Source organism: Macaca nemestrina, chromosome 1 (assembly GCF_043159975.1).
Source record: "Macaca nemestrina isolate mMacNem1 chromosome 1, mMacNem.hap1, whole genome shotgun sequence".
Classification (NCBI taxonomy): Eukaryota; Metazoa; Chordata; class Mammalia; order Primates; family Cercopithecidae; genus Macaca; species Macaca nemestrina.
In genome coordinates, this window is record NC_092125.1 from 50,397,677 (window position 1) to 50,414,713 (window position 17,037).

The following is a 17,037-nucleotide window of genomic DNA, read 5'->3' on the forward strand; positions in this document are numbered from 1 at the left end:
ATGTATATATAGAATTATTTCAAATAGATTTCAAATATAAATTTTTCAAATGTTAAATTTTTTATTCATTGTGGATGTAGCTGCAATGAATAAAACATATGTAGATGTTTAGGAGTGACTCTAAGCTTCTAACCATTGTCTGTATTCCTTTTCCTGGCCATCTTTCAGAGACTTGTTTAACCATTAGGGGGACCCCTCAGGTCACGCAGACAGTGTGCGACTACTCTTACTAGACATCCACCTTCAGGTTGGTGATCAGTTCATCCCAATCAGGTTCAATGTAAGTCAGTCAATATTTACAACAAGCAGGAATCTTTAACTGGAGTGAAAGTTATAATTAACGTCTTCATTTTTTTGATACAGCTTACAGTTAAAATGTAACACATTGATTATCTTCATATGTACCATGTGTTGTTAACTACTTAGCTCACTTAAATATCCATTTCCCAGCTGTACTACAAATTCCTCACAGGTTAAGATCATGTTTTAATATTTTTCTGTGTCTCCCAAAAAACTTAAGACAGCCTGGAGATATATATATATGGCAATTGGACTGATGAATAAATTAGGTGTGTTGTTTTGGCTTTGCCTAGGAAAAACTAGTTAACTCACTTCAGGCTCCCTTTCCCTACCACCCCCACAGTCCCCCCAACCCTCCACTGAGTTATCCTATTCTATACCATTGAATAAAACCATTGAGTAAATCCATACGTTTTATTTCAGCTCTCTGGAAGCATTTGATTCATTGTGAAATTTTTTCTCAAAATTACTATAAAATACAATTTTAAAACGGAATATATGGAGCAAGAGGAAGATGGAGATGGTGGAGGAGGAGGAAGAAGAAAATGAAGAAAGCAAAGGAGGAGAAGGAAGAGATGATGAGGATGAAGAAGAAATGTAGAAATTGCAAGTATACAAAATCAGGAATCTTTTAAAAGACTGGCTTTATCCTCTAAATTCTTAGCCATAAATGCTTATCTCTCTGAATGACTTAAAAATCAATATAAAGTTTGATTCTATGGTTTATTGATTCTGTATTTCAATTATCCCTAATTAAAATGTCTGCTTTGATTTGAATTTCTAAACAAGGGGAAAAAATTACAGGAATTTCTTTTAAATGTACTATTTCATCCTCAATCCAGTGGATGCCATTCCACTATATTTAGTGAATTCCAGTAATATAAATATATCTGATATTCTTGCATATAGATACATATATATTCTTATGCATGAAATTGAGTGGTACTTATTTTCCAAGGATTTAGTAGGAGAGGAATATATAAGTGAGTGTCTCTTTCTCCCTAGGATCACAACTAAAATAAAAAGTATATTAAAGATATATGACTCTCTATGATTGGTTCAACACATATTTATTGAGCCGTTACTATGCACCTAATACTCTCTTAGTACATGAATGTTACCTATCCATAAATGAGTGAATAATACTTGTAAAGAAGTATGGCATAGAAGACTAAAACAGAGAACAATGTGAGATGGAAAATAATCAGGTGCCTTAAATATAATATGGACAATAAGGGCTATTGAAAGTCTAAAGGATAGAATAATTGAAGAGTGTTCTGATCCTTCTCTTTATCATCTACACAACACAACTAATAACCTCCTATGAATGTTTTAAATATCAAATGAAATAATAATATATATATAAGAAGAGTTAAGTACCCAATGTATACATAAGAAATTGGCAGGGCGCGGTGGCTCACGCCTCTAATCCCAGCGCTTTGGGAGGCCAAGGCGGGTGGATCATGAGGTCAGGAGATTGAGACCATCCTCGCTAACACGGTGAAACCCCATCTCTACTAAAAATACAAACAATTAGCGAGGCGTGGCGGCCGGCGCCTGCAGTCCCACCTACTGGGAGGCTGAGGCAGGAGAATGGCGTGAACCCGGGAGGCGGAGCTTGCAGTGAGCGGAGATCGCGCCACTGCGCTCCAGCCTGGGCGACAGAGCGAGACTCGTCAAAAAAAAAAAAAAAAAAAAAAAAAAAAAAGAATTAAAACGGACCAGGTGAAACAGGCTGACAGAAGCAAAAAAAAAAAAAAAACCCTCTAAATTCACATACAAAGAGACACTGCAACCGTGATGAGTACCCACAACATTTCTAGTCCTGTGCTTAACAATGTTAACAGAAAAACTTCAGCCGAATTAAATTTAAAGGAGTTTAATTGAACAATGAACGATTCGTGAATCAGGCAGCTCCCGGATTCACGGCAGATTCAGAAGGACTCCAGGGATGCCTCGTGGTCAGAACAAATTTATAGACCAAAAAAAAAAAAAAGTGACGTACAGAAATCAGAGGTGAGGTACAGAACAGCTGGCGTGATTACAGGTTGGCATTTACCTTATTTGAACACAGCGTGAACACTCAGCAGTGAATGACTGGTTGTAGCGTGGCTGCTGGGACTGGCCAAGACTCAACCACTGTTACAGGCCCATACTCCTAAATTAGGGTTTCAATCTTGTCTGCCCACTAAATTAGGCTGCAGTGGTCCACAACGACTCAAATGTGGAAGTATGGAGTCCTTCTCAGGCCATATTTAGTTTGTTTTAACAATTATGAAAGAATTTTTATAAAGTATTACATAACATCAAGTATTTGTTGCTAGGAGACATAGGTGATAGGAGATAAGGTCACAGAGGCAAAGAGGGCAAAGGTGCACAGCTTCTTATAGTGATGTTGTCTTCACTCTGAGGTAAGAATTTTTATAAAGTATTACATTCATTAAGTATTTGATTGCCTTATCTGTCATACCAGTAAAAATGTGTTCATAAATACATATCATAAGGTGACAGGCAATAAATAAAAAATATGTAGTGGGGTACATATTGATAAATACTAAGGACAAGCACAAGCAGGGGAAAGAGATAGAAATTATGGGTTGGTGGGGGAAATTGTAATTTCAATGTAGATGACCAGAGAAAGCCCCACTGAAAAGATCGCATTTGAGCAAAGACCTGAGAGATGAGGTGAGGAACAATGACATGTAACTCTTTGGAGGAACAGCATTTCAGGTAGAAGAGCATCAGTAGTAGTTCTGACAGGGGTGATGCCTGTTGTGTTTGAGAAACAGCCAGGCGAGCGAGCAGTGTGCCTGGAGGCAAGAGTAAGAGGAGGATGATAGGAGACAAAGTCACAGAGGCAAGGAGGGTGAAGCTGCACAGCTTCTTATAATGACATTGTCTTCATTCTTACTAAGGTAAGAAGCCATTAGAAGGTTGTGACCAGAGAAACAAAATTATTGTTTATAGTGGGAGATTATTCTGTCCGGTGTCACTGGTGAAATGGAGAGAATAGTTATAAAGTTATCATTGCACTTAGGTGAAGAGATGATAGGGGCTTGGACCCGGATGGTTGCAGTGAATGTTGTAAGAAGTGTTTGGATCCTCAACTCTACTGTCAAATTGTTTACAGCCCAGTTAGGAGAAAAAGTCTGGGTAACTTTAAAAATATATTTTTTTTAAAAAGAGAGAAATAAATCATTAGAAGCTAAATGGTATGTGTACAATTACAAATTTAAGAGGGATTTGGGAAAAGCAAATTGAGCAATGTGACACAAATGTGACTGATTAATAGTGTTTTAATAAAAATAATAATTGCTGACATTCATTGTGTTCATTATATGCCAGGTGCCAGGCATAGTGCTTTACATGTGATATCTCAATTAATCTCCACCAAAAACCTATGATAAGTTGCTGCTACTGTCCCATTTCCTATAGGAGGAAACCAAAGAAAGAATATCTGGAAAAGTTAATAAGTTGTTCAAAGGACATAGCTGTAATTTCATCACGATTTGGCTTTTATGAGCGCCCAAGCTCAACAGTGACACTCTATTCTGATTTGCCATATAGGTGGAAGGGGAAAGAAGACATTCTAAATGGGTGAATCCATGTGAGTGAAGGTTAGAAATTCATATGTTTTGTGTGTACATGAGAATGGCAGATCTGGAGCAGAAGGTTCATATTGGGGAACAGTAAAATAAACAGTGGAGACTGAAAAGTATAAACAGATTTTAGAAGTCCTCCAGAGCTAGCCATAAAAGTTTTAATTGTATCCAGGAGAGCCTGGGAATCTAAGATGAACGTAGGAGGAGAAACATTATTATTATTATTATTTTGAGACGGAGTCTTGCTCTGTTGCCCAGGCCAGAGTGCAATGGCATGATTTAGGTTCACTGCAACCTCCACCTCCCAGGTTCAAGCAATTCTCCTGCCTCAGCCTCCCGAGTAGCTGGGATTACAGGCATGTGCCACCACACCTGGCTAATTTTTCTGTATTTTGGGTAGAGACAGGGTTTCACCATATTGGTCAGAGCTGGTCTCAAATTCCTGACCTTGTGATCCACCTGCCTCAGCCTCCCAAAGTGCTGGGATTACAGGGGTGAGCCACTGCACTTGGCCAAGAAAAATTAATTTAAGGTTATTCTGGCTCTCAGGTACAAGATGGCTTGGGGGCAGTAGAGATCTGGCAAGTAAAACAGCCAGAAACAAACATGATCATTTATATATGAGGTAATAACAACTAGTAAAAGTAAGGATTGAAAGGTAAATGTCAGCGTATTTCCCAGATTTTTTTTTCAAAATCCAGGACAGAATTTGGTTCTGAGTTGTTTATTAAAAATATTGAAATACAATCCATGCCATGTCCACAGTTAGTTGTGTGAATTTGGGCAGGTTATTTATCTGAGAAGTTTCTTCATCCATAAATAAAGTTGTATTCGATTACATTTAATGTTTTCTTCTTTCTTTTATATTGTGATTAAGATTTGTTTCCTGATTTGTTTTAAAGCTACAGTTTAGAACAATATAAGAGCCTGTAGCATCTATTTGTTTCAAGGCATTAATATTAAATTTCATTGACAGTGTGTGGTGCTGTGTTTGGAACAAAGAAGATGCGCAGCAATACTCCCTAAGTTGAACTGAATTTAATTGAAACTTAAAAATTATCAAAGAAAAAGAATAAATTCTAGCCTCATCCCTTGTAGCTATTAAAGACTGAATACCAAAAAATAAATTTTTTAGAATTGATTTAGATTCTTCCATTGTCCTGCTGAAGTTCTTGGGCAGTGATATTCCAAGTGTGGTTCCTGGACCATTCTATAGGTTACTAAATAATTTATATATAATTGTGTGTGTGCACATGTGTAAAATCACCTCAGGCATTTTTCCACACTGGAAGTCAGCTCACAGCCTTAGGTAGCAAAACTATGCCTGGGATAACTGTATTATTCCAGAACTTTTTAAATATTCCCAGATACTCTTTATGAATGTCTCCAAAAAGCGAAAGACAGAAGCAGCCTAACTGAGAAGGCCTTGATCCTTGTTTCTAAGAAAACTATTATACGAAGTGAAACAATATAAACAAGATTTATTTGTTTGCTTGCCTAATCTTTTAACCCAGAGAAATGATCATCTATAATGGCTTTGCTTTTCAGCTCTTTCTGCCTCCTGCTGTTCAGAGTAATGACATGGAGAAAGCTCCAGCCTGAGGAACTGACAGTTATTAGTTCAAAATCCAATTCTGCTGTGCAATCTCAGACATGTTTCATAAACTTTCCATGCCTCACTTTCCTTATCTCGTTTCTCAGATTTCTTACCTGATAAATAAATAAGACACTATAATAATAGCATAGTATTTGGCACAAATGAAGTACTCAACAGATTTGTGTTCCCTTCTTCCATCTCTAATTTGTCAATATTATTTCTGAACCTCTTTCTTAAACCCTAGAACTAACATAGGAAATAACTTCTCCTCCACCCCATTCATGGTGTTGTACATGGAGGAAATACACATTTGGGGAAGTGCACAGCTCAAGTGACTCTAATCCTGGATTTCCAGCTACTCCCACCCCAGAACCACCTACAGGGAAAAGGAAGAGAAACCACTTCCCACAGCTGGGGCTTTCCTCATTTCCGAAGCTACAGAAGACTGATCATGGTACTCAGAGGAAGCACCGCCAGCCTGGAGGTCATTTGCCACAAAGAGGGAGTTCAAAGCCCCTTAGTCCTATCAGGGCTTCTCCCTTATTCCACATTACTCATCTGTAACCTAGTACTTTGAGTAAAATCTTGTCTTTTGCAAAGTAAAGAACATTAATCTTCTACCTTTTACATTCCTACTTTCTCGATTTATGTTTGTTTGAATAGCAAGAATGGAGGAGATAAAGGGAGCACTCTACTTCCTAATGGTTAGTCCACAAAAAGCCATTAGCATTCACTCGAAACAGTATTCATCAATGTGCTGTCTTGGGTCAGTATCAACTTCCTTATCTGTACTTGAGAAATCTGCCCTTTTTTTCTCTATCTCAGTTATAATACTTGTGGATGGCAGAAATGACAGCAATCAAACACTGCCACACAAGAATGAATCTGACAATTCACTGTTGAAATTCTATAATCTTTTATTTCTTTGATATCCTTTACATTAAACTTATTTCTTAAGTTCTCCAATTGGTGTCTACATTAGACTTGTAAAGAGTTATAGAAATTATAGGAGTCAAAAATAGTTTAAAAGCCTTGTGATACCCATATATGTGAGAAATACCCTTGTTTGAATAGTAAAATACCTTAGCTCTCCAGTTCAGCTAATGTATATATTTTCAAAAAAGGGAAAAGATAGCTCTGTGGATGTAGAGAAGTAGGGGAGAGAAGAGGGTGGATTTGCATTAATGATGGAGCTTCAGTGGAAAGGAAGGAAGGGAGGAAGAAAGGGAGGGAGGGAGGAAGGAAGGGAGGGAGGGAGGGAGGGAAAGAAGGAAGGAAGGAAGGAAGGAAGGAAGGAAGGAAGGAAGGAAGGAAGGAAGGAAGGAAGGAAGGAAGGAAGGAAGGGCAGGAGGGAGAAAATAGCTAGCTTCAATTTAGTTTCAAGTTAAATGAAATACAAAAATAAAACCACATCCATTTCTCCCTAAGCATTGATACAGATAAATAAAGTATTGTCAGAAAGATGCTGTCTAACTTTAAATTATTTAAAGTTACAGAAAAGAATCCATTTTCTTGATGTTTATCCCTTCAAAATCTTAAGACGCCTTCTTAGTGTGATTTGGACCAAAAATAAAATAGAATCAGGCAAAAAAAATACAAGATATCTCTTATTTTTTAATTTACCCTACACAGGATGCTTGTAAGCTGTTGGCTGTTCTTCAGTATACCACTGCTTTCCTGACTTCCACAGGTAGGCAGGAAGCTTGGCTCTTGGGGCCAGTTCAGGCCCTCTCAGTATGGAAGTAGGATTATACACTGTTGAGTGTGTAATCAAATCAGTCAAAGTACTCCTCATCTCCACCTGGTCCTTTCCCTTTCATTTCATCCCAGAACCCACCATCAGCTCAAATTGATTCATTATTATTAACCAACAAACTTTGATCATTTTAAAATTATTAATAATTAATTCACTTTGGCTACTTGTTTACCAGTGTAAAGCAAAATATATGCCTCATTACCTCAAAAATGGTTCTAAATAATAAGATCTGGGCCAGAGTTATGTGAGTTAATTTTCTTTGGTAAATGTTTGGGCTTGATCAGCTTACAGAGAATTTTTTTTTCCTTTGCCAGGATTCCTAAAGACATTTCTGGTTTCCAAGAACAGAAGGGTTTATTATTCCAACCTGTTTTTAGCACCTTGGAAACCAAAGACATTTATTAGATTGCCCTTTATAACTACATTTAGTAACCAGTATGCCAAGATTTACATTAGATTCTCTTTGTTATGGTGATTTCTGCTGATACATATACTATGCTAGGAATATTCCAGTCAGTGATTGTGAAATATCTCCTATATTATTTGAATTAAATAGGCTATGGTCCCAGCTCAAGTCTTAAAACTCAAAGATATATATGTCTACAGATACATACATAGACAGATACATACCACTAGATATAAATATATATTTGCCACTGTAAAGAGTTCATATTTTATTGCTATTAACTCTTTCAATCACTAACTGTCTAAGGTTATTAGTTCATCAACTATACAAATGCAATGTTTGCTGGCTTGTTTTTGTTTTTTTGTTTTTGTTTTTGTTTTTTTTTTTTTGAGACGGAGTCTCACTGTGTCACTCAGACTGGAGTGCATGGCACTATCTTGGCTCACTGCAACCTCTGCCTCCCAGGTTCAAGCAATTCTCCCACCTCAGTCTCCCAAGTAGCTGGGATTACAGGTGTGCACCACCACAACTGGCTAATTTTTGTATTTTTAGTAGAGATGGGGTTTCACCATGTTGGCCAGGCTGGTCTCGAACTCTTGACCTCAAGTGATCCACCTACTTCAACCTCCCAAAGTGCTGGGATTACAGGCGTGAACCACTGCACCTGGCCAGTGCAATGATTTCTAAGGCAATCAAAAAGGAGGAAGATTTATATTTATTAAGCATCTGTTATATACTTGGTTTCAAGACAGATGCTTTATATTTAATTATATTATTGAAATTTTTACAGCAGTCTAAATCTAACCCTATGCTTCAGAGTTGATGTGAAGCTATTGTATCACCAATCAAATTTTTTTTTTTTTTTTTTTTTTAAGACAGGGTCTTGCTCTGTGCCCCAGGCTGGAGTGCAGTGGTGCAATCATGGTTCACTGCTGCCTTGACCTCCTGGACCCAACCAATCCTCCCATCTCAGCCTCCCTAGTGGCTGAGACTACAGGCCTGTGCACCACCACACCTGGCTAAGTTTTGCATTTTTTGTAGAGACGAGGTTTCACCATGTTCCTCAGGCTGGTCTCAAACTCCTAAGGTCAAGCGATCCGCTCACCTCAGCTTCCCAAAGTGCTGGGATTATGGGTATGAGCCACCATACTTGGCCACGAATCTAATTTTCTATGAAAGGAAAGGCACTAAAATCAACAAGTCCTGTTGAAAGTATCTGCTATTTAGGGTCGGCCGGGCGCGGTGGCTCAAGCCTGTAATCCCAGCACTTTGGGAGGCCGAGATGGGCGGATCACGAGGTCAGGAGATCGAGACCGTCCTGGCTAACACGGTGAAACCCCGTCTCTACTAAAAAATACAAAAAATTAGCCGGGCGAGGTGGTGGGCGCCTGTAGTCCCAGCTACTCGGGAGGCTGAGGCAGGAGAATGGCGTGAACCCAGGAGGCGGAGCTTGCAGTGAGCTGAGATCCGGCCACTGCACTCCAGCCTGGGCGACAGAGCGAAACTCCGTCTCAAAAAAAAAAAAGAAAGTATCTGCTATTTAGGGTCAAAGAAGCCAGGACACACATTCTGCCTGTACAGTGTATTCTTAAACTCCAAATCCTTGCTTTTCATTTATAAACCAGGGATAATAAAACTACCTCATGATGGGTTGGTGATGGTTACAAGAGACAATGTAAAACAGTAGCTACGAAGTAGGGACCAAATTAACATCCGTTTACTTCTTCTATGTGCTCCTTCTTCTTCTTCTTCCTTTTTCCCTACAGGTTTCTCTCCTGTCTTATGATCCACTTACGTTGGATAGTTAACTAACTAAAAAATAAAATTGAAAATGGTAAAGCTGAAAGCAGCTGTAATGGCCTTATTTAAAAAATGAAGAGAATAAGGTCCAAGTGTTTAAAGATATAAACACAACTAAGCAGTGGCAAATATACTAAAAAATGATTCCAAGTTCAATGTATTTTTCACTCTATCTAGATAATGTGTATAGCTAAATTAAGTTAATTCATGTTCCATCCACCCTCCAGAACCCCTTCCATTCTAAATTCAATCAAGAATTTTTCAGCACCCAGGTTTTTAGTGCAGATAGTGATTGTAAAGTTCCATGTGCCTCAAAAATGGATACAATGGCAACCTGGAGATGCTACCCATGTACCCTGTTTAAAGGTTGCAGCCACTGTCTAGTTTCAAAAAATTATTGCTATACAGAAATTTTGACCTACGGTTGCTAGATATTTTTCAAGAATAGACATCTGAGTATCGATGTAAAATTTTCTATTTTTTTAACATTAAGAAGACTAAATAAACCACCAGTTTGTGCCTTTCATGATCATGTCTAGAATGGAGGAAACAAGCATTGGATAATCCAAGAACATCCATGCAAGTTCTGCTCTCAATAAAGGAATTATGGGAGAAGGAAGGAGAACTCTTTTTCCTCCCAGTTTCTGTTTTCACTTGCTTGCATTTTAAATTGAGTAAAAAGTGATCCCGAATGAATCTGTTCTGTCATATTTCCCTTCATTCTCTTTGAAGTTCAGGGCTCAAAAGTAGGAGATTAGTAAACATTTATCAATTAATTCATTGGTTGTGGGACTACTATTAATTTCTCCACCTCTCAGATTTCTTTATTTCTCCATCTCTTGATTTCTTTATTTTTTTCTTCAAACATTCATTCAATAAACAGTCACTAAGCACCTGCCAGGCCCTGTGTTGGAGATGATGAAGAAATGAATAACAAATAGTCCCTGCCTTCGAAGAACTCCTAGTGTAGAGCAAGACCTGAATATGTAAGCAAATAACTCTTTCTGATGGTATGTAAAAGTTATACCGAACATGATTACCTTTAAAGTGGCATTTGCTTTACTTACAACATGCCACATTGCCACAAAGAGCTCAGAGGTTTAAAAAAAAAAAGTGCAGCAGTCAGTAGTGATTAACACAACGGCTAGACACTGTGTATGAGAACGGATATAGGTGGTTTTATAAGGATCATGTGGTTAAGTGGGACACGCATGTTGAACAGAGTCTGCAGACATTTTGCCCAAAACTTCCTTTTGTAGTGTGTGCATGTAAATGAGCCTTGTGTGGAAGTTTGTGCTTCCGGAATAAGATTGACTAACCAGTGAAGCTCCTTATTACTCATTTTAGCAATCATTTGCTTTTCTTGATGCAATATATAAAACGTGTACAAAATACAGCAAAGGAACTTAGGTCACTCACGTTAATTTAGGTCGTTTCTGCTGACTAACTTTGGGTGTTCCATTTATTAAAATTTGAAAGTCAAAAATGCTGGACTTAAGAGTATCTCTCAGAATCTGAAATCAAAATTTAGCATTACATGACAGTTTTGAGAAAAATGATTCAGAGTTCTTTAAAAATTAAACATCCCAAGTGATTCTAGATTGAATTATATCCTGAATACCTAATATTTGCAGATTACTGTTTTAGATGCTATAGAGACAAAAAGTAGGTAAATTAGCCTTCTAATCCTTAAAGAATTTGCAGTCCAATTGGGGAAGTAACCACAAGGCAGGTGAAAAAAAGAACTAATAAAACAAAGCAGCATACAATAAATTGCCAAATGACTAATGCCGATAATCAGAGATACATGTGCAGTTAGATTACAGTAACTGAGTTAGAACCATCTAGAAAGAAATTATACTTGACGTGAGTCTTGCAGAAGGGAATAATTTGGATAAAACAGAAGATAATTGGTGTATAAAGGAGAACGAAGAGTGGAGCAAAAACATAGGTGTAGATAAGCTTCAGAGAAGTTCAGGAAACAGGGATCAGACTCCCCTGGCTATAGCAGAGGAACCCTGGGAGGACAGCGAGGACTTGGAGGGAACAAAGGTTGAAGTGAGACAAGCAAGAACATGAATGCAAAGCCAAGGAGTTCAGACCTCCTCCCACAGGTAGTGATGAGCCAATGGATATTTTCTTTTTGCTGAGTCATGTGACGAACCTGCAGGTTGCATGAAGGAAAAAGGCTAGGATTTATAGTTAGGGCGAGGTATGTTGAGAGAGATGTAAGAACTTCATCAGGCTAACAACTTGACATTTCTTCAAATATATATATTCTTTAAATAGAATGTTCAATATTTCTTTAGTAGGATTAGAAGAAACTAACTTTCTTTATTTTATTTTATTTTATTTTTACTTTATTTTTTGAGACGGAGTCTCGCTTTGTCACCCAGGCTAGAGTGCAGTGGAGCAATCTCGGCTCACTGCAACCTCTGCCTCCCAGGTTCAAGTGATTCTTCTGCCTCAGCCTCCTGAGTAGCTGGGACTACAGGTGCGTGCCACCACACCCAGCTAATTTTTGTATTTTTATTAGAGACGGAGTTTCACCATATTGCCCAGGCTGGTCTCAAACTCTTGACTTTGTGATCTGCCCACCTCTGCCTCCCAAAATGCTGGGATTACAGGTGTGAGTCACCACGTCCAGCCTGGGAGAAACTAACTTTCTATTAGTGTAAATTATATTCCACTTTATATTAAAAACAGATTTATTGTGTTTACTAAGCCTTGCATAGTTTTTGCTTGAATTTTCAAAGGCTTTGTTGTTTTTTCAGAATCAGTTATAAAATTCTATCCATATGAACATATGGATTTCCAAGTGTATGATCCATAGCATGAATAGTATATAGCATTTTCACTCTTTTGGAATTTTCTGGTTTTCAGGTTAAAAATTGTTTCCTATTTTTCAAAATTCATATTTTCCTTCAATTTTCCTCTGTGATTTCTTGTAACATTTGGCTTCTTGGCATAGATTTGAGAATATAAATAATATTTATATTCAGTAAACAGTGCCATGTCATGCATTATTCATTTTCAGAGTTTCAGCGTACTTACTTAACCACTCACCACCTCACAAGCTGAGAATGACTCTCAGCTGACTAGTTTCAAGTTAGTGATGTGGACTTTATGCACTGTAGAGTTTCCATGTATGTTCCCCAAATACTAAGCCAAGATGGGTCAATGTCAGTGAAAATGTATTTGATTTCATTATGTACTTTTCATTTTTCATTACATGTTTATATTAGGTATTTATTTTATGTATTTTACTATGCATTTATTTTCAGTCTTGGGTATTGCTTCCTTCGGCTAGAGTAAGACCAAGATTCATTTTGCCAAGTTTGAAAATGGTATAGTTGGAGAAGTGAGTGACCTGGCACTTCATTTATTATTTAGATATTATATATTTATATGATATATTTATTATAGTATATAAATTTATTATATAGATTACGTAGATTTATTATATTGATATTATAAGGTCACATAAATAAATAGCCCAGACACCTGGTTGACCAGCCCTCCTCTTAACCTGAATATGATTAGGACAAATAAAACTTCCCCTTTTAACAATTAGTTCAATACAATCTATTTAACAGCTCTGAAATGGTTGCCACATATCCTATTAGAAACCAGAGTAGACTACAAACTAGAGTTTATATTTGTGCAACCACATTCCATAGGCTCATCCAAGCTTAACGTCCAGTTTGGGGGTGGTTTGACATCTCTGGTCTGGTCCTGAATTTATTAATTATTATTGGGGTTCTTACTCTTATCTGCTAAAAATGCAGGAAGGCAGCAGAATCATCTTTCTTGGGCTCAACATTAAATTACATGATTTTTTTTGTTCATATTTTTTATAGAGATGGGGTCTTGCTATGTTCCCCAAACTAGTCTCAAACTCCTGGACTCAAGCAATCTGCCTGCCTCCCAAAGTGCTGGGATTACAGACGTGAGCCACAGCGCCCGGCCCCAAATTACATGATTTTATCACATGACCCACAGTACCTTTATTAGGCTGTAAAGTTCTGTAATATTGAACCATCTGAAGAGAGATGAAATCCATAAGTAATAAGGTAACTTGCTTTACAGAATTAAATTGCAAACTTTAAAAAAAAAAAATGTAGGCTACTTTAGTAAATCGAAATACCCTAAAATATACCTACCCATTTTCTCACAGCCATGGCCAAACAAAAAATTTTCCAAAACATAAAATTCACAAAACAAAATTCTAAACAGAAAGACTAACACAGGCTTTGTTTTGTGTTTTCATTTTCAAGAAGGATTCTTATTTAAGCTCATAAAAATATACCAACATTATCATAATTAGAAACCTTAGTTCTCTAACAGGCCATCATAAACAATGTATAAAACTATTCTAGGTTTCAAAACTGATCATATACGTATATTATATGCGTAGAATATTGTGACAAACAAGTTGCAATTCTGTCTGCATAGTGTTCTGTCACCTGTAGGGAATACATTGGTGGTTTTGTCCACACACGCCAGAGATGAATATGAGAAACCCCACATCACCACTGAAAGTATAGACCTAGTTAACAGTCTTAGGGAAGAATCAGTGAGAAGTACTTCTGTGAGCCTGCATGCTAAAAGAAATATTAATTCTCTTCAAGTATGGTTACACTTTTCAACCCCAAGATTAAGCTCTGTGCACATAATCCTGAGTATATGGGAGAAGGGATGGTGCTTCTCCTTCAAAAAAACCTTCCCCAACTGCTGCTGTCTGAGGGACTGCAGTGACACCTACTGTCAACAGAAATACACTTTGAAGTGCAGGTTGAGCATCACTAGTCCAAAATTCCAAAATCCAAAATGTTTCAAAATCCAGGACTTCTTGAGCACCTGCATGAGGCCACAAGTGGAAAATTTCACCCCGATCTCATCTAACAGGTCAGTGTGAAAACGCAAGGGCCCAAGACAGTTTATTCAGTTTCCCCAAGGAAAAAAAGACACCCACTCTGCCCTCTTTCTTTAACTACATCTTTTTCACACATGCCCAGTTTCCCCCACACAAGCGCAGCCACAAGAGTAATATCAAAACTCTGTTTTATGCACAGAATTACTAAAAATATTGTATAAAATTATCTTCAGGCTATGTGTATATGGTATATATGAAACATAATAAATATCATATTTAGACTTGGGTCCCATCTTCAAGATATCTCATTATCTGTATGCAAATATTCCAAAATCAGAAGAAATCTGCAATTCACAACACTCCTGGCCCCAAACATTTAGGATAAGGGATATTCAAACTGTGTATATACATACATATCCAGTTAACTATGTCTATATATATAGGCTATATATATAACTATGTCTATATACATAGACTATATATAACTATATATATACACATATATATATAATTTTCCCAAGACATAGTTCCAAAACTGTGCATTTGTGAAACAATAATTATGAGATCCTTTCCTTATTACAGAAACACAATCTTGCTATAGTGAGTTTGATTAGCTTGCATATCTAATGTAATACAGAAGAACACACACAACACTCGCCGTGAGAAGATGTGTGGGCACTGCCATTTATTATCTAGGACACCTGGAGATAGACACTTCTTTTCTAAATTTCAGCACTTTCATCTGCACCTTAAAGATAATGTTATCTACCTCACCAACACGGTCACCAAATAAAATAGCACATAGCAGAATAAAGTAGAAAGCAGAATGAATTTTCAAAGGCTTTGTTGTTTTTTTAGAATCAATTTTAAAGTTCCATCCATATGAACATATGGGTTTCCAAGTGTATCGTCCCTTCCTTTATTAAACATTTGCCAAAACTAATAAAATACTAGGAATGATACCAGACACCGAATGTGCACTGGTGATTACATAGACAGAGTTCCTGCCTACATGGAAAAAGCATACAGACAATAAGTGAGTTTGTGTGTGTATATTTGTATATGTGTATTCACAAAATTTACAACTGTAATAGGTGCTACAACAGAATAAAAGCTGAGTTGAGGGAGGGATCCACTTAACAGACTTAGAGAAGTTCAGCAGAGTCTCTGAGGAAGTGACATTTATGCCAAAATTGGAAGGACAGGAAAGAGTGAATCAAGCATGGGGGTGGGGTGGAGAGATGGGTGAAATGTATGACTGAGTGACTTTACACTAAGGGACATTTTGAACTTAGCCATTTAAGAAGAAATATTCAACAGCGTACACAACCAAGAGAGCCAGTAGTTATTACAGAAAAAAAAAAGTTGCACTTCCTAATTTTCTTTGTTCTTCACTTATTCCCTGAACATCAATTATCAGTCAATACGTGCTTTTTGAACTTTTACTACCGACTCTAGTATTTTTCAAAGTATAGTAATGATCCATAGAGACAATTGATTAAAAAAAAATATTATTATGAGGATCCACCCTATAATTCCTAAATCACAATAGCTTGGGAGGGGCTCTGGAATATGCTTTGTAACAAGCATCTCGGGCAATTATGGTAGGCAATACAATGGGAAAAATGCTGGATTGGGCACTAAACTAGGTGTTACATACAATATCAAAAAAGACACTCATGTTTTCTGACCACAAGGTACTCAAAATACAGCTGATAGGTGATAAGACATACACACTTGAAAATATAATTAACACAATATCTTGTCAGGATACATGCCCAAACAAATGGAACCCATAAATGGCTTAGCAGTCCAGGCATTAGAGATCAATGAAAATAGCAGCTTCTCAGCTGCAGCAACTAGATGTCCTCCTAGGATACACCCTGTAAGGCAAAAGTGAGGCCAGAACCCTGTGAATCCTACAAAATGCATGAAGAAGCATTAGTTGGGAGACTTTGCTGAGAGACCAAGTGACATTTTAGAAGTTCTAGTCATGATCAGGGAAATATTTGTGCAGCAGAGTCCTGTCCGACTTCTTCAACTACAGATGTCCTAGGAAATGTAAAAGATAGTGCAAAACACAAAGGGACAGAGCACAGGAATGCCAGGACTGTATCTTCAGCTCTCTCCCCCTGGGAAAATCAATCCAGGAAAGGTGGTCTGAGTCACTACAAATTCATAATTTAGGAATTCAACCCGTTTTTTCAGACCTTGTTCCCCCACTCCAGCCAAACAAAAATAAGCCTTCAATTATGAAATCAGAATTGCCTACCCTTGTGACAGTTACAGCCTTGGAAAGGATATATGCTCCAACCTGCACCAAAAAGACTTTGGTTTAGGATAAAACAACATACAAACTTAACTGCCATTTTCCATCCCTGTTTCCCAAATTGCTACCTAGAGGGAGGTACTTTGCTAAGCAGGGTTTTTTACCTGGATGCCTAATCCTTCTTTCATGTTTTAATCTCTAGGGTTGACGGGTCCTGGGTTGGACTGAATTTTGCTATTTCCCAGACCTGCATGCACTTAACTCTTTGTTATATTGTTTAATTTTGCCAGATTTGACTTCAGGCCTTCCAAATAATATTACTTTCGATGTTATATTCTAAGGGCAACAAATATTGACAAAAGAGATGCTCAGAAGCAAGTGCAGGATTGAAGAGGGAATAACTTGCCCCACTGCCTTCCCTCTTTTTCTCT

At 37.5% G+C, this 17,037-nt stretch overlaps 3 long non-coding RNA genes across 5 annotated transcripts in view; 2 read left to right on the forward strand and 1 right to left on the reverse strand.

Annotated features, from left to right (window-relative positions):
• Positions 1 to 17,037, reverse strand: part of LOC105484626 (uncharacterized) — a 540,758-nt gene that overhangs the window by 256,723 nt on the left and 266,998 nt on the right. The window lies entirely within an intron of this gene.
• On the forward strand, positions 157 to 5,879 carry LOC105484620 (uncharacterized). The gene is made up of 3 exons (XR_011612175.1): positions 157 to 247; positions 724 to 906; positions 5,744 to 5,879. It is a non-coding gene; the product is annotated as an uncharacterized lncRNA (long non-coding RNA).
• Positions 2,659 to 5,601, forward strand: LOC139357999 (uncharacterized). Its single transcript, XR_011612180.1, has 3 exons — positions 2,659 to 2,711; positions 3,868 to 3,917; positions 5,451 to 5,601. It is a non-coding gene; the product is annotated as an uncharacterized lncRNA (long non-coding RNA).